The sequence below is a fragment of the Microtus pennsylvanicus genome, chromosome 1 (genome assembly GCF_037038515.1).
Source record: "Microtus pennsylvanicus isolate mMicPen1 chromosome 1, mMicPen1.hap1, whole genome shotgun sequence".
NCBI lineage: Eukaryota > Metazoa > Chordata > Mammalia > Rodentia > Cricetidae > Microtus > Microtus pennsylvanicus.
The window spans coordinates 180,039,385-180,058,032 of record NC_134579.1 but is presented as its reverse complement, the minus strand read 5'-3'; the positions used below and the strand labels follow the sequence as shown (position 1 = coordinate 180,058,032).

The 18,648-nt window shown below is 38.9% G+C and overlaps 1 protein-coding gene across 1 annotated transcript in view; it reads right to left on the bottom strand.

Annotated features, from left to right (window-relative positions):
• LOC142831494 (uncharacterized) overlaps positions 1-18,648 on the bottom strand; it is a 125,848-nt gene that overhangs the window by 42,308 nt on the left and 64,892 nt on the right. The window lies entirely within an intron of this gene.

Below are 18,648 nucleotides of genomic sequence, written 5' to 3'. Positions count from 1 at the left end.
GAGAAGAAATACTCATTGGAGAACGAAAAGGAGAATAATTAAGTTAATAATGAAATTTGAATATTTTGACTGTGTTTTTGAAACAGGTTTATACTAATAAACACTATGATTTTCCCGGCTTCCTTAGGAAAAGTAGAACCTCTGAGTCAATGACACTGTGTGCTGAAACTTCAAAGGGCTTTCACTCCCAACACCAGATGTACCTAAGATTATTAGTTATAACATCTATGGAGTAATTAGTGGCATCAGCTCTGATCAAAGGCAAGTTGAGAAAAAAATTCATCTCACAGACACAACACACGACAGTAAACAGTTTTGCACTCACCCACAGAAAGATCATGTAAGAAAACACGTGACATTGCTATATTTTTGAGAAGTTGTGGATATCCATCACACATTTAGAACATGCCCTCGTGTAGTGCATTTGGAGCGGATGTGAAATGTCTCCCACAGGCTCGCGCCTCTGAACTTTGGTCCCTGGATGGTGGTGGTGCTCGCTATTGAAACTGTAGGAAGTGAGACCCAGCTGGAGAGAGGAGGTTACTAGGAGTGGACTTTAGGGTTATAGTCTGATCTGGGTCCACCTAGTCAACTCTTCTTTTTCAACAATGTGTTAACTATCTGTGCCTTCAGCTCTCACTTCCTATGATGACTCCAACTACCCCTGTGTTTCTTGCCCTGATAAACTGTATCCCTCTAGCTGGTGCCCCAAAGAAATCTTGCTTCTCTCAGATTGTTGTTTCTCTCAGGTATTCTTCCACAGGAGCCAGAAATGTAAGAGAGACTGACACATTGTATCCAAGTGCCCAGCACAGATATGAGTACCACAGAGAAGGAGCCATCTTCATTCCAGCTATAAAAACAGATTGCATACACTCAGTTCCTCTTCACAGAATGGCCCCTGGCTCTTGGCTTAAGCGTGCTATACCAATAGGATGAAAAGTTGTAGGGATATGACTCTCCAGTACCGGTTCACATTAGCCACTCATAGAAATGGGGTGTTTTGCACGTTCCTTTTGTCACAGGGCAGTGTGAAATTCACCCTTTCTATACTGTTTCAGCAATCTGCATGCTTGCTTCCTGGAGGTTCAATCTTTACCTACATTTTGGGTGAAGTCATTTCACAGTAAATCTGTTCATTCCTTTCCAGGCTTACTATCACTATGTAATCAAGCTCAAGAATCTTCACTTGGTATAAGCCATCCTGCAGGACTTACCTTCACTCTACTTTTTTTCCTTGGTTTTTACTCCAGTCAAATATGCCCCAAAACTAAAACTCTAATGTTATTCCAAGGCAGTGGGTGTATATTTTTGCCTTTGTGGCTGAGGCTCTTTACCCTCAATTTTCTCTCACCCCTTGTTAGCATCTATTCATCTGTTCTAGGTCAACTTGGGCAGCCCTTCCCAGAATCCTTTCACATCTCTTTCAGACTAGGTAGAACACGAATTATCCCATGCATTATAAATTATAAATTGTTCTCAGTGACCGCCTTTATTCTCATGCTAGCTTTTGTTTTGTTTTTTATTTTTTCTTTTTAAAAAACCTTTCGAGGGCGTGAACAGTGACTCATTTGTCTTATCTCTAGCACAATATTTTGCAGATTGTGGAAGGAATGCAATAAATAATTTGTTGAACGCCAAGGTGTGTGAGGTTCTTTGAGACTTACAGCTGCCTGACTGCGTATTTTATTACCTTGTGAGAATTTTAAAAGTAGAAAGAGGACATTTTTAGTTTCGTTCCTCTACCCCACTTCTCAAATGGTTTCTTACTGTTCCACTCACTTAGGGATGGCTTCCCTTTAGTAGTTTTACATTTGTAGGCCAAATAAGAGGAAGTGAGAAGAGGAAGAGAAAAATAAATGACAAAACAGTCATATGGGAAGTAACAAGAAGACAACAATTTGCAAACTTAAATATTTATAGACTATAATTCCTATATACATCACTAAAAATCCAAAATAAAAAATTTCATAACCCCACTATCCTTTTCTAACCATTTGCATACGCTCCCTGACAAAGATCTAGCAGAAGAGGCAAATGGGAATTCGTTATGAAGTCACATGATAAAACCATGCATTGCTGCTTGCAGTTGAAACAGACAGAGTTTCACTGTGTAGCTTTGGAGACTGTCCTAGAACTCTCTCTGTAAACCATCCTGGCCTTGAACTCAGAGATCTGCCTGCCTTTGTTTACTCCTGAGTGCTGGGATTAAAGGTGTGCACCACCACCACTTGGCCTTGAACTCAGAGATCTGCCTGCCTTTGACTCCTGAGTGCTGGGATTAAAGGTGTGCACCACCACCACTTGGCCCACTGTTTGCATTTTTTAAATCCTGGTTTAATTCTCTATAATTTTATGTCCTTTCTAGAATTAAATTTAGGGTTGCTTTTTTGCTTGTTTGTTTCACTTATTTTGTTTTTTTTTTCTCTGTGTAGCCCTGGCTGTCCTGAAACTTGCTCTATAGATCAAGCTGGCCTAGAACTCAGAAATCCATTTGTCTTTGACTCCCAGATACTGGAATTAAAGGTGTGACCAACCATTATTTGGCTAAAATTAAATTTAGTTTTAATGTTATAATTTTTTCCTGCTTCTGTCCATAAGACAAACACATGAAATAAGAATAGAATAGAACAATCATTTTCCTCGCTAACTTCTTTTTGACTAATGTCACACACAAAATATCTCTCCAATGGACTTTGAAAATGGTTTTAAGTTCATTATTTTGACTATTCCTATATTAAAATTCAGATTTACAGATGGTATGATAAACATAAATATAGTGAAAGTTGAAACTGAATGAATCTCTGATGTGGGATTCCCCTTCTCTACACAGTGAATATGTTTTATTACCATTGATGAAAAAAGAAGCTGCTTGGGCCTATGTTAGGGCTGAATACAGTCAGGCTTGAAGAGATAGAGTGAGAAAGTAGGCAGAGTCAGGGAGAAGCCATGTATTTGCCACAGGAGATAGACGCCCGACACCAGACAGAACCTTACTGGTAGGCACAACCAAGTGGCGACACACAGATTAATAGAAATGGGTTAATATATGATATAAGAGCTAGCCAGAAATATGCTAAAAGGCCAAGCAGTGTTTTAATTAATACAGTTTCCATGTGCTTATTTTGGGTCTGGACAGCCAAGACAAACAAGCAACCTCTGCCAACAAATCTCTACTCATCCTTTTCAATTAAACATTTTATACAAAAACTATAAAAATTCCTGAAAAAGTTTCAAGAAAAGTGTGATATACCTACTATGTCTGTAGTATTGACATACTACAAAATATGTATTGACATGACCCAGAGTCGTCTAAGAGGAGACTCTCAATTGAGGGATTGTCCAGATCCAATTGGCCTGTATTTGTTTATGAGGGATTGCTATGATTGCTAATTAATGTGGAAGGACCCATCTCACTGTGGGCAGCACTATCCCTAGGGCAGATGGTCATAGACTGTATAAGAAAGCTATCTAAACAAACTTGAAAAAAAAGCCAACAAACAGTGTTCATCTATGATTTCTTCTTCAAATTCCTATTAGAATTCCTGTGCCATCTTCCTTCATAATGAAGTGTAACATATAAGCTAAATAAACCATTTTCCCATAAGTTGACACAGGTCGTGGCATTTGTAATAGCCACAGTGAGAAAACTAAAACAATATCTTACATAATTTTATTTTTAAGTTATAAAAATTATTAGACTAATAAGTGCTAAATTATACCTGCATATATGTTATACATTTAAAGATAAATGTAAAATGAAATGAGAATGTGTTTGTGGTGTTTGAACAAGAATGATCCCATAGGCTCATATATCTAAATGATTGGTATCTAGTTGGCAAAAGTGGTTTTTGGAAGGATTAGCAGGTATGGCATTGTTGGAAGACGTATGTCACTGTGGGATTGAAATAAATTGTTTTGGAACAGAGAATCGGCTAAATACAAGGTAAAATTTTTATCTAAGCTTGCATTTCACTATTTTTCAATTTCTATGAGGTGCTAAATCTGCTCTTCATTAAGTATTTTTTCAATTTTGCTTTTCTATAGCAAATAATAATTTTGTAAGTAATAGTGTAATATATAAAAATATGAAAGTTGAGTTGTGTCCGATAAGTACCATTGCATTCTGTAAGGCATATTAACAACTATTGTATTGCGTAGCTTTAAAGGGTTGTTCTTAAGATGCATCTAATTTCTCAAGCATGACAACGGTGGAAACAACATCAGAAGGGAGTTATGATAATTACGATGATAACTAGGTATGCTATGACTATACCTTCCACCTACAACCCAAAGAATTAGCTGAGGAAAAAAATTGACACTGTCTGTATATGATACATGGGAGGCACGCAATACGTTTGGTAACCAACAATGCATTGATGAAAGAGAGGCCGAGAATACAGAGGCTAAGATAGAACTTAAAAAATCTTTTTAAATTTTGTTTTAAAAAAATCTATCTTCTCTCATTTTACATACCAATCCCAGTTCTCGCTCCCTCTCCTCCTCCTGTTGCCTCCATCTTCCTTCCCCATCCCACCCCCCATCCACTTCTCAGAGAGGGTAAGACTTCCCATGGGGAGTCAACAAAGTCTGACACATTGATTTGAGGAAGGACCAAGGCCATCCCTACTGTATCTAGGTTGAGCAAGGTATCTCTCCAAAGAGAATAGGTTCCAAAAATCCAGTACAAACAGTCGGGATAAATCCTGGTCACTGTCAGTGGCTCCGAAATCTGCTCCAGCCATACAACTGTCACCCACATTCATAGCATTAGGCTACTGGAAAAGCTTAACAAATTTTAATGTTAAATAAGTATTACCCTAAAAGAATTAGTAGATTCACAGTGAGCAAACAGATCAGTAAAAGTCTCTAAATGTAATCTCAGTAATGGACAATAAAATACCACCAAAAGGTGAAAATAAAAAATTAGAATACTGAGATGACACACGACTTTCCTGTGAAGTGATCTCCCATTCTTCTAGAGAACTAGAACACTGAACACAAAGATTATTACTCTGCCTCCTGTGTTTTTAGGTGCAGACATCCCAAGCAACTGTTCCATTAAACGTGATTTCTAAGTTACTTCTAGACTGCACTCTGAAAGAAAGGAAGGTGTTCTTTTCCTCTTTGCACACCAAACTAAATCTGTTGGAGGGAGTCACTAATTACAAAATGGACAAAGATTCTATATTACAGATGATGCAACAAGAAGGGAGTGGCCTCATCAGTGACACAGTCAGGTCATTGTATGTCCCCGACCCGTTAGTAGAACTGTCAAAAAGAAAAGCTAAGTTAACACTATATTTAAGCCACTGCTATTTTTAGGCTTTATTAGAAGCACCAAATCCATTAATACATATGGCGAATTTTTTTTAATGAGAAAATTCATGGGAAGCAATCCTAGGAGACACTGGATGAGGGTCATGGAAACATGTCTTAGCTTCACTGTCTGGGAAACTAAAGCAATAGTAGAATCAACAAAGTGATGACAAGAGAGAGAGAAGGAAATCAGTGGAAGAGACAAGGGAAGATGCTCAGTAAGTCGCTGGAACAAGGAGTCTGCAGCACAGACAGTAGAGGAATGTAAAATAAAAGATCAGCATTTTTTATAGTATATATAACTTACAAATGAGAATAGAACATCAAATAAGATATCATGTAGTGTCCAAAATTGAATAAAAGATTGTTTGCACACAAATCAGAAAGAAGTGGCAAAAATCGGCACAGCAAAAAAAAGAGCATTTCTTACATAGCAGTGGAAAATGATTAAAAGCAACAGAATTAAAAGCTGGCTAAGGCATATAAGGGAATGTCATGTAGTCTATAGCTGTTTAAAATTCATATAAATATCTGGTGAAAAATTAAAACAACCAGTTCTTGAAATAGAAAGCATTCATCAAGGTTCCAAAGAAGGTGAGCTCAGGACCAGGAACTGTAAGAGAGACAGAAGTACCTAAGCATCTTCGCCCTTTGAAAGAAAGTTTCCTAGCAAAAGAAAGGAGATTCAGTAAGAGAAAGCAAAGGAAGCAAAGGAAGCATAGATGTCTTGGTTTTGACAATGCTATACCTAAGAGGGTGCTTACCCCAGAAATGGCAAACAGAAGCCAGAATCGCCTCCTCCATTTTTGTTTCTACATTTTACAATTAAGCCTCAAAGTTAATAAAAAATAATACAAAGTTTGCAACAAGGAAATAAGAACAAGGCAACAGTTTAAAAACTTATGTAATTCATGAGATGTATTCCAACTGCTGGACAGTCATCAACATTCGAGAACTTTCAGGGGATATTACACCATGTACCATGACCCCCAAGTATCTTCTTTCTCTACCTGGACCTGGCCATCCAATGAAAAGAACATGTTTTGGGAAGAAATCAGATCAAAGATTTCTGTTTCACTTTGTAGCATGAACTTCAGATTGATCATTGATCAATGTTCCCATGGAACATTCAGGAAGATTCTAGGACTTTCTTTTAGAAAAGAAAGATAGAAGTAATAATTGACTACATCAACTCAGAAGCAACTGGACACAAATATGAAGAAGAGGAAGACTGATAAATTCTACCTCAGTGGAGAATTTGGGTTCTATTTAATGTTATATTAACATTATTATATTTAAGACCAGATGCTCCATGTCTATCATGGTAACAATAGTAATCAGCTCAAATGAAGCTCATTTGTTTGGGAAAGGAATATCTGTGTGCTCCAGGGTGGTTTGAGACAACCAAGCACTGTATGATCATGAAGCTCAAGCCTCACCCTGGACTACAGGAGACTATTTTCTTTTTTTGCACATGTAACTTAAGAACAAAGTCTATCTTCTCTAATTTCTGATCTTTTTAGAACCAGAGAGAAGGTGCCACTGAAGAGGGCTGCACAGACTGGGCCAGCATAGCTGTCACTCACTATGTCCAAGGAGTATTCTTAGCTAAATTTAAAAACTATTGAAGCCATTCAAGTCCAATTTAGAACATAACATTTTAATATACTTTTTACAAATATATATTCTTCTTAGAACAATGATTACTAGACAAGCTAAATTCTAGGCATTACACTCAATATATTAACTTATCTAGCTATAGTTCAAACTAAGATATTAAATTTAATTTAAAGGCAGACAAAGGTTTCAGATAAGATTTTTTGATGGAAAAAAATCAACACAAAAATACTTAATGTAAAAAGTCTTTTTTCCTCCCCAACTGATCATGACTACATGGCCAATACGTCCTATCTGAATGCACACTTCCTCTAATAGCACCTTTTTCCATGTCAGGGCTTATCTAGCTCTGGGAAAAACAGCAGCTGCCATGGTGATTCACTAAAGCCTGTTCGCAAAGCCGCTGCTGCTACTGAAAGCTGTGCTTCTGATGTCAGTCCTTGTCTTCCTGTCGTAGGACCTGTCACAGAGTCATCAGCCTGATGTACTGACTGTGTCAATTGATAGTCTCCTTGCATTGCAACACATCACACAGAGCTTGTTGAAAGCACCATCTCACGGACCTTTAAACACCAGAATAACCACACAATCATGAAAATTCAATTGTGAAAGAGATGATTAAAAAAAAAACCACTATTACGATGCTGAAGGACTATGTGATTTTCAGTTGAATGATCTCAGCCACTCTCGATGTTGCCTTAAGGGGTCGTTCGCAGCCAATCATATTCCAGTTGTAACAGAAATGTCAAATTTAGGGTCATGAGTGGAGTATATATCTCAAAATGGTATGTCAAAATCACAGCCCCTAGTACCTGTGAATATAACTGGACTTGGGAGTAATTGTTGGAAGGTGACCAAATTAAGCAAAAGTCCCGGTAGAATTAGATGAGTCATGAACCTAATATGACCACTGTTCCTGTAACAAGAGAGAAGCCAGTGCTTCATCTCAATACCTGCAGATATTGATTTCCTCTCATCACCATGGTGACTGACACCCAGGAGAACAAAGGGTATGTTAACAACATTAGAATAGTATTTTCATGAAAATTTCCCAAGCAAATTGAATGCCGAGAAAATGACACCAAAGGGGCCAGAGAATGACAGGAGCAGAGAAGTGAGGCACTGAACTCCTGCTCTGGCATCTCCCTTGAGGGCAGAGACACAGGTGCTAGACTCAAGACATCTTTGGATAGCGTTAGCTCTGTCACTGAAAAACCTAAGACACTCTTTGTAACCTTCAGCCTGCTCATGAGCAGCACAAGACGAAAACTTTCACCAAATTCACACAGCTAGTCTCGGTAATGACTAGCAGCAGCTACTACTTAGCTCAGCGCTGGTCCATGGCACTTTACGCGTGGCAGAAATAACTACCCTCCCAAGGATCCTGCTTTTTCTCTTTTGATCAGAAAGAAATGAGGCCAAAGAAAGATGAGCCAACTCTAACATACCCATGTGTCATAAAAATTACTTCTACATCCAGACTATATCAAACCGGAAATTTTTAATCTTGAAAACATCTCAAATTTTGTTGTTAGGAACACTTCTAAAATATATCAATTCCTCTTTCTTGTTTGTTTAGATACTGATATCTACTATCAGTATATATTTAGAAAATATTAGATAGAATAATGTATTTTATATATTTAAATATTTATAAATATTTTATATGTTATCATTGGACCACCTGTAACTTTTATAAATATTAACCATCATTAGATGATGCATTATATTATTTTTTCACATACCAGAACAATAATTTCTTTTGGTAGAAGCATGCTTATCTATAAAACGTATCTTTTCAAACTTTGCTTGATCTTTCACATAAAAAGTTTCATATATCCAAAGAATCTAGTTATCCTATCTTAAATAATTTTTCTAGTTGGAACAATATCAGTTGTACATAAGTTATTTCTCAACTTTCCCAAATTGTTTCTTAAACAATCAACTGTTTAAATTAAATAAAACTGTTTACTTTTAAGAAAGACTTCTAAAGATTTTAAGATGCAGAAGTGGATGACTCCAGAGAAACATTTCCTGACACATTAGGGTGAATGCTCAGATGAAGTGATAGAGACTGCAGCAGAATGGACAAGACCCCCCCCCCCCCGAAGCTCAAGCCAGACAGAATCCCAGAACAGATGAGGGAAGGTAAGCAGAAAATCCCAACTCTAGCCAAGATGCTATTTTAAATTGATCCCCTAGAAGAAAGAAGTTTTCTTCAATGAAGTGTCACTGATTATATCAGTCCTGCCCCAGGACAGGTTTATGACTTATAAATACTTGACTAATTGATCTCTGCAATTTCTGTGGTTGGTTTGGTTTGATTGTTGAACATTTACACAGAGGATTTTTACTCTACTGTTAAGAAAAATGAAAGCGTAAAATTCACAGGTAAATCGATGGTACTAGGAAAAGGAAAAACATCCTGAGATAGCCCAGACCTCAAAAGATAAATATGTTATGTTTTCTCTTAAATGCGGATGTTAGCTTTTAAGCCTTCAACAAGCATGCTACAATCTTTTCCATTTAAAATCAGCTCCCAATATATTTTTCTGAATAAACTACTCATTTCCAGATGAGAACACATTCTGCTTAACTGCTTAGTAATAGACACAATCAGCCTTTATTCTGTTGGAAGCCACGGGGACTGTTTCTTCCTAGCTAATTCTGGTATCTTCTCTGTGGTTTGTACTCAGCAGTCCTTATTCCTACAGTGGCATTGCAAAAGGACACCTTATGAGGTAGGATGCAACGTGGGTTCTAGGTCCTTGGAGACAGACCTTTGAAGGGACAGTGAGACTCTACTCTTCATTTTTTTCGAGAGAGGGTTTCTCTGTGGCTTTGGTATTCTTCATTTTTTTTCCTGTCCCAGAGATAAAGCAATGAGTTCCTCTGTGGTCCCTGTTGTGAAAGGGTTGTTTTATGGGCCTAAAAGCAATGGTGTGAGCCAAATGTAGATTCGAATCTACAAAGCTGTAACTTTCTCCTTCACTGATTATCTCAGGCGTGTGCCCCAGTAATAGATGTCTACCTGATACATTACTATTGCACCATATGCCCTGACAGCTCTCAGCCATGAGACCTAGGAAAGGAGAATGGGACTATGGCTTTGGCTTATAAAGGAGCAGGGGTCCAGGACTATGGAAGGTTGGAATTGAAACAGTCTTCGGAAAAGAAAACATTTAACTTATTTTATCTCACGTGTCCAGTTCTACACCTGGACTCCAGTAGGCCTGGCTGACTTGCTGGAGTTACAAAAGCAGAATTAGGTCTTCTGAGATCTGGGCCACTGTTCTTTTCACGACATCACTTTGTCTTGCAAGGCAGAGCAGAATCCCAATTTATTTGCTCGTGCCCACAGGAATGAAGCTGTGTAATAAACCCACCAAGTTTTTATTTTATTAACTTTTATTGGTTCTCTGTGATTTTTACATCATGCCACCCTGATACCGCCCTTCTCTCCATTCCCTTCTTCTCACCATAGTTCCTAACCCACATCTGCCCTCTGCCCTTGCAACCTCCACCCACCAAAGCAAAACAAAGTTTAAAAGGAAAACCAAGTAGAACAATAAAGAAGAAAGAAAATGAAAACAGGAGGGAGGGAGGGGGAAAGAAGGGAGGGAGGGAGGGAGGGAGGGAGGGAGGGAGGGAGGGAGGGAGGGAGGGAAGGAAGGAAGGAAGGAAGGAAGGAAGGAAGGAAGGAAGGAAGGAAGATAGGTCAGTCTCCCTGTGGAAGCTGTGGAGTGGCCCAGTGAGTCACACACACATTTCACCCTCTAGTCCTTTCTTCTTCATTTACAAGTGTTCATTGCCATGAGTCATCGGTCTGGCTGGAGGCCTGTGTCATCTGTCACAACCACCATCCACATTGGGCTCTCACCAGGGATCCCCCACGCCCACAACCGCCAGCTCCCTCTCCAGGACTTCCTGTGTTGTTCTGCTCATGGAGAGCCTGCAGCTTTAGATCTATAGGTTTCTCCCCTTCTCATGCTCAAACAGTTTATAGTTGAGGTGGATGTCTCAGACCATGATCCCCCTCCTCCCCTGGCAACCCAGGCCATGGATATCAGCACAGACCCCAGCTGCAACAGGACCACAGACCTGGACATGGCCCTCAGCAACAGCTCGGGCCCAGACACCACCATCCCCTAGGTAGTGGCACAGACCACACAGACAGTGTTTTAAGGAGACTTTCCTTCTATGCAATAAAGTTTGCCAGGCCCTGCTACTGTTCAGAAATAACAGCAAATGATTATATTTAGCCTTTTTATACATCTAAAAATTTGTTTGCTATCTTCTAATTAATTTGTACAGAAAAATGAACATGGCTGGTAATTTCTGTTTTCTTGCAAAACATAATAATATGCAATACAGGATAAATGTTTCCATTTTTCTTTGTTAGTTATCTGTCTTGTGTTATTTCAAGGAGGACTTTTATTTTACTTGTCTTTTCTTTCTTATTCATTTACTTACTTGTTATTATTTATTATTTATTTATTCGGGGTTTGTTATTTGTTTTATTTTTGTTTTGTGTTTGTTTGTTTTTTGAAACTGGATCTCTCTACTAGTTCTGGCTTTCCTGGAACTCATTATATAGATGAGAATGGCCTTGAACTCACAGAGATCCACCTGCCCCTGCCTCCTGAGAGCTGGGATTAAAGGCGTGCACCACCATGCCTAGCTATGTTTTATGTTTATGCCCTCTAAAAACAGCTTTCATGGAAATCTCTCAGCTGTCAGATTTTGGTTTTTTTGTTTTTTTTGTTTGTTTTTCAAGACAGAATTTCTTTTTGAAATAACTAGCTGTCCTAGAACTCACTCTGTAAACCAGGCCTCTAATTCACAATGATCCGCCTGTCTCTGCCTCCAAAGTTGTGGTATAAAAGACTTGCGTTGTGTAACATTTTTTTTTAAATCTCCTTTGAGAGAAGCATGGTAAGGACTGAACATTCCCAGTGCCAGTTACTCTGAAAACACCCTTCCAAAAGAATACTAACATTTACGCTAACACTTTGTGACAGGTTATTTTGTTTGTCGGCTTGACTGGACTGAGAATTTTTTTTCCATTAATGGAACACATCTTTGGGTGCAGCTGTGAGGCCATTTCCCCAGGTTTAACAGAGAAGGAACGATCCATCCTGAATGTCAGCTGTGTCATCTCATGAGATGGGGTCTGGGACCGAATGAAAGTGATGAAGGAGAAAAGGAGAAAGCCAGCTGATGCCAGCATTTCCAACCTTTAGCTTCTTTCCTTCTTTTTCTCTTTCTCCTCCTCCTTCATCATTTTTCCCCTTGATTACTTGGGGATTTCACAGAATGCCCCCATCACCTTTACTTCCCACTCTTCTCATGTCCACCGATCCCTATGGTCTCCCCTCCAAAAAATTGCTGAAGGGGAAAAAAAATCCAATTTGTGTTATCATACAGTTACTAGAGCATGATCAAGTTCCCAGGGGCCAGTCCCTTAAAGAAAACAGATCCTTCCTAACCCCTGCCGCCCAATTAGACATCTGTTGTGGAGAGCTACACCTCAGTATCGTTCACCACAATTGTTAAGAGTTCTCTTCAATAGCTTCTAATTTAAGTTGTTACTTTTTTCCGGGGGTGGGGTGAGGGTAGAAGCTGTCACAGAAGCCTTCTATGTCTCTCTTTCTCAACTGTGAGTCTGCAGTCACTGATGCCACTGCTAAAGATCCTTCCTTGTCCTTTTCAGTCAGCAGAAGCACCGTCCATGGATTTCCACGTGGTATCTGGCAATAGCACAGACCACAGATATCTACCGGACTCTGGAGACAGTATGTATCACAGGCTTCAGCATGGTCTCAGGTGACAGTCCAGGCCATAAACACCAACAATGGAGGCAGACCAGCCCATAACAACATGGCTTTAGGCAGCAGCACAGACAAACAGGCATCCATACGGTTTTCAGTAGTAACATAGGCCACGGACATCAACTCCATCTCCTGTGGCAGCAGGACCATAGACCTAGACATGGCCCCAGCAGCAGCACAGGCCAAGGACCTCAACATTGCCGTCAGCAAGGTCTTCATTCCACTTCTTGACCCATGGAGATTCAGAGAGTTCTACTAACACGCTCCTCCTTCTATCGAACCCCTTTCTACTGTCCCTACTAGATTCTTTTAAGTCACCACCAAAATAAGCGTTGTCTCCCTTCTGTCGTCTTTTCTAGGTGTTCGGTATAGGTGACAAGAAAAGTAAGAACAGACATAATTTTCTTGGCTTTTAAAAATAAATATAAGTGTACTATATAATTTATAAATTTTATGATCTTTGCCAAATCAGTTGATAAATACTAATTGTCAAGAGAAATATAGATCTCCATCAGAAGTAATTTTTCACTGTCGCTAACCATCCATTTCCCGTAACTCACATGAGACTAAAGCGTTGTTCACTCAAAAAGTCTTCGTGACTCTATTTAATAAAGTCTACTTTTCACTTCTCATGAAAAACATCTCAATTAAAATTTAAATAACCCTATCCTGCTCTTTAATACGCATATAAAACACTAGCTCCATTAACATTAAATTAAATTAACATTGTGAGGTGGTCTGCAGTGCCCAACCCATTTGTCAAAGCAAGTAAATGGCATTGCTCCCGTAATATCACCAGGCGCTTTGTGTGTACAGGAACTGTAAGAAAATCTTTATGAATTTTGTTGTTTTTCAACACTAAATAGTATTAATGGACAGCGAACACTGATTTTTTTCTATTTTATACACAAGCACCAAGCTCTAACACGTTAAGTAAAATATCCAAACTTTGTCATTTAGAAAGTTTATGCACTACAAACAAAATCCCCCAGTCTAAGGTAGCAGTAATAGCACTGAAGTTAGTGTCAATGATAATAACATCAGGGAGCAATTGCTATGTGTAACACACAAAGTTTTAAGCAAGCCTACAAATGCTAGCCTGGCTAATCTTCCTAACAATTTTATAAATCACACAGCATTATCCCTAATTTACATGAGCACTGATAATTCTTTTGCATAAGTCATGAATTGCCTGGCTGAATCGACTTAAGGAAAAGTGTTTTTGTTTACCATTTGCAGAGTCTCTCCTTGGCTCAGGCTTTCTTGACCCCCATTGCATAGCAGGAGATCACAGGAGCAGAAAAGGCGGAGGGGTGAAGGGCGGAGGCAGAAGTGAGCTATTTACTTGATTATGGTCAGAAAACGGGCAAGAAGACACCCCAAATCCTTGTCCTACTGACATTCTTTGCCAGTTGGGCCACACCTTCTAAAGTTTCCAAAATGCTGCTGCCAAGGGACCACACATTCAGAATTTGAGACTGTGGGGAACATTTTTCATAGTCAAACTGTAACAAAAATACAAGGTATCTTTCTCTGCCTTACCCCCACTATTCTCAGTTTTTAGGAACTTTTCCTTGTTGCTCCTGTAAGTGAGAAGACAAAAAAGAAAAGTAAATGTAGAACCTTCAAAAACAACAGCAAAAAATACTAAAGTTCGAATGTGGGTGGAAGCCTGGCTGAAGCATAAAACAGAATAGAATTAACTTTGATGTTGTTGTTTTAAGCAATCAAAAGATGCTATCGAATTGGCATTGTGATAACTCTATCAAGATAGCTATAATCAACCCCATTTCATGAGAAACTGTGGAATATTCCTTTACACTGTGTGAATATATGTCACTGTGATTGGTTTGAAAGAAGCTGACTAGCCAATAGTTGAATAGGCTAAAGTTAGGTGGGAGAGCCAAACTGAGAATGATGGGAAGAGAAGGGCAGAGTCAGAGGAGTGGCCAGGAGATTCAGGGCAGCAAGACATGCTGGAGGACAGAAAGGTAAAGTCACACGCCACATGGCAATCATAGGTTAATAGAAATGGGTTAATTTAAGTTGTAAGAGCTAGTAGAGCTAGTTAGTAATAAGGTCCAGGTATTGGCTGAGCATTTATAGTTAATATTGAGTCTGTGTGTTAGTTATTGGGGAACTGGCAGACAGGAAAGAAAAGTCGGCCTACAAGAAGCAATCTGGTGGGGGGGAGGCTTCAAAATGCACAGGTTCAGAATTGACGGTGTCAAGATATGAACTCAGATCATGAATCCAATACAAATACATAAACTACTTGTGCTTGCACTGTCTAGGTAAACAACGACCAAAACCCTATATTACATACAGGATTTGATAATCTCTATGACTTCAGGCCTCAACCAAGGTTAAAACATATTTGCCACATGGGAACGATTCCACTGCTGTTTGTGGCATGGTGGACAGAGTCTAAGAGCACAACTAGAGTTTCTGAATGCTGTCACATGCAACACAACATGTCTGACGTTAGTCAAAGCCCGTATCTTTAGCAATGTCCTTCAGCGACTCCAGCATGAATCACACAGCTGCAAACTGATTTGAGAGAAATGAATTAGCTTAATGAGTACATGGAGGTGTGGCTGAGAGTCAGTGTCTAAGTTAGTCTACTCCCTAAGCTTTTAAAAATTAGAAATACCCAACTGGAAAAAAATAGCTCAATAAATACAAATATAATTTGCGGGGGAGAAAAAAAATACTGGAAAGTAATAATAATTCTTACTAAGTTACGGTGAGATTAGAAGCAGCATTGCAGAGGACCTCAAAATGAGAGACTCCAAACACATTTGTTTATTTACTCATTATTAGTGATTAGACTCCCTACAAAATGCTACAGATTGCACTAAAACTAAAGCCGCACCAGTTCTAAGAGATTGATCTATTGTTAGTCTTTGCAATTTAAGATACTACAACAAATTACAATTCTAGTACTCAATGAGTAGCTGCAGTTTGGAGGTAAACCATCCCCCCCCCCGTGTATAATGAAGCTGAAAGAAATAATAATGCATTTATCAGCACTTTGGTGACACTTATGAGTGCTCCCAATGAATATATAGCTGAGAGCAACAATTTCAGACACAAGTTTTCTTGGGTAAAGACAAAGAACCAAGGCTAACTGTTGTGGTTTACATCTGAGATGTCAGCCACAGACAGGCTCACGAGCTTTCAATACTTGGTTCTACAATAAAATAACTAGCTGAAAGCTTGGATAATTGTTTCCTTCACTTAACTAGAAGTTAGCTGGGATACCCACCTAAAGAGTAAAAGAGAACACAGAACATAGTATACGTGTTTCACTAAGAAATATGAAGGGGGAAATCATGCTGTTAAAACATAAGGGGTCACTGGGTGGTGGTGGCGCTCACCTTTAATCCCAGCACTCAGGAGGCAGAGGCAGGCAGGTGTCTGTGAGTCGAGGATAGCCTGCTCTACAAGAACTAGTTCCAGGACAGGCTCCAAAGCTATCAAACTGGGAGGGCAGAGAATCCTCTAAGGAGGTCAAAGAGGAAGGAAGACTAGGAAAATCTAATGTGTGTATGAAGACACAGCGACTGATGATCTTGCCTTCAACAGAATGACTCACTTTAGCTGACTTTACATCTGTTTTTACATCTCGGTGCCACGCCTACAATTTAAGGATGTCTTCCGGTCCTCTTCTTAGGACATCAAATCCCCTCACAGTCCTCTTGCCCCTCATTCCTCTCAACTAGGTCCCTGGCTGACTAACTGTATGTCTGGAGTTGTGGTTGGTGGTCCTCTTCATTGAGGAGCCAGGGTCAGTGAGAATCAGCTGGGTAAGTTGACAAATATAGACTTCCCTCAAATTCAAATGTTGCATTAAAATTGAATGCATAAGCAAAATTCACTGAATTCCTATAATTTGATATTTTTTCAACTTGGGTACAATGTGTTTAAATATCTTACTGCAGCTCTGTTAAATCAAAGTGATATTCATGTGATTTCACTGTTTTAAAGCAACACTTAAATATTAATGATATCTATGTAATATAGTTTTTGCAGATTCATTGAATCTGTTATTTCATACAGCCAAAAGTTACATTGGCCATATTTTACATGTGCATACATTAGTCCCATACATAAATAAAAATACATTATTTGGAAGTTTCCCTAATAATAAAGAAGAAAAATCTCCTAAAATATTATATATAAATGAAAACATATCTCAACAATATTGTAAAAATAAGATTACTATTGAGACAAAACTCCAAAATAATATTTATTTCCTAAAAGTCAACAATTTCAAGCCCAAACTTTCATCCTAGTAAGTGATTATTTATAACAAAAAATAAATTCCCTTCTTTACAGAGTTCTTTCTCTGAAAATAGATCATTGGATGGAAAAAATGGGATCTAAAAACTTACGGTAGAGACATGGAATATCCCAGTGAAGCCAAACAATCTCCTCAATGCTGGTGGATTTTCTTTGTCAATAGAGAGACCATTTATACTGTGAGGATGCTAAGTCTGCCCTGTCTAAAACTTGTATACCTGAGGTATGTATACACAAGTAAATGATGTTCTCCTCAGGACCAACCCTGCTATAGCTTTGTTTCTTGATTGATGACTCTACCTCCCAGACTCCAGAAGGTAAAATACAATATATGCTCCATGTCAAAGGAACAAAAAAAATTCCCCAATTTATATAGATATAAATTTGGGGAATGGTGTAGGACTAGATAGTTAACAAGTTGTATGATAGTGGAAGGAACCAATAGGACCAGGAGGAACTTATTGGTCTGAGCCCTCTAAGCAGAAAATGTGGATTCAATGTTTTAGTTAAATGGGTTGGAAAAGGTTAGAACATTTTGCAGTTGACCAAAGTATGAACTAAAAGGCGGTATTCATTAAGATACCATAATTGACTATTTTAATAAACGAACAAAGAAGGTATCTAAAGGCTTGTGGAGATGGAAAAGATAGAGTGGAGTAATCATGTAAGATCGGATGACCTCTCCCAGGAAGTTCGTTACAATGCGCCTTTCAGCATAACTATGAGAAACAAATTTGCAAGGGGGCTCAGGCACCCATGAAGAGTTCTGAGTTCATTGACTTTACAGTGGGGATTTTAGAAATGGACCCTCATCTCTAAATTCCCTAAATTCAATAGTGATAACAGGCTCCCACAGCAGCAGGGACCATTGTGGAGTACTTCATTAACAAAACTATAAATAAGGTAGATGTTATAAAGGACAGAAACATCACCTAGCGATCAAAACCATCTGACTGCGGTATGTACAGTGCTCACTAGACAAGAAACAAAACCAGAACAATCTGGCTTGTGGAGACTGTACTCTTCTTCATTGCTTTTTGTGCTCCTGGGAAGGAAAGAGCCAACCTGCTAAAGTCTTCCTTCATCTTCATAAACAAAGGAGCTCCGGTAGTGGTGGGCACTACTCAAATCATCTCAGGCTTCCATCCAGTCCCAGAGAAACCACTCCACAGAGCAAACTCCCCTGCATGAAGGCAGGAGAAAGGGCTCTATACTAACAAAAATTTAATGTTTATCTGTCTCCTCTCCTTCCCCAAAGAGACCTCTAGTTATTTATTATAGTGACCACATCAAGGAAAGGATTTTTATTCATTCTGTTCACAAAGTACTGGACAGTAGCTTCAAAATGAAACTATGACCAAGAATCATAAACATCACTTAGTCTACAGTCTGTAGGAGCTCAGAGAGATTAGGAGGGTTGATGGAGGAGGGTCATGTGTCTATGTGTTACTTTCATTGGTTAATAAAGAAACTTCCTTGGTCTTTGATAGGACAGCAGCTTAGATAGGCAGATTAAACAGAACAGAATGCTGGGAAGAAGGGAAGTGAGGCAGATGCTATAGCTCTCCTCTGCAAG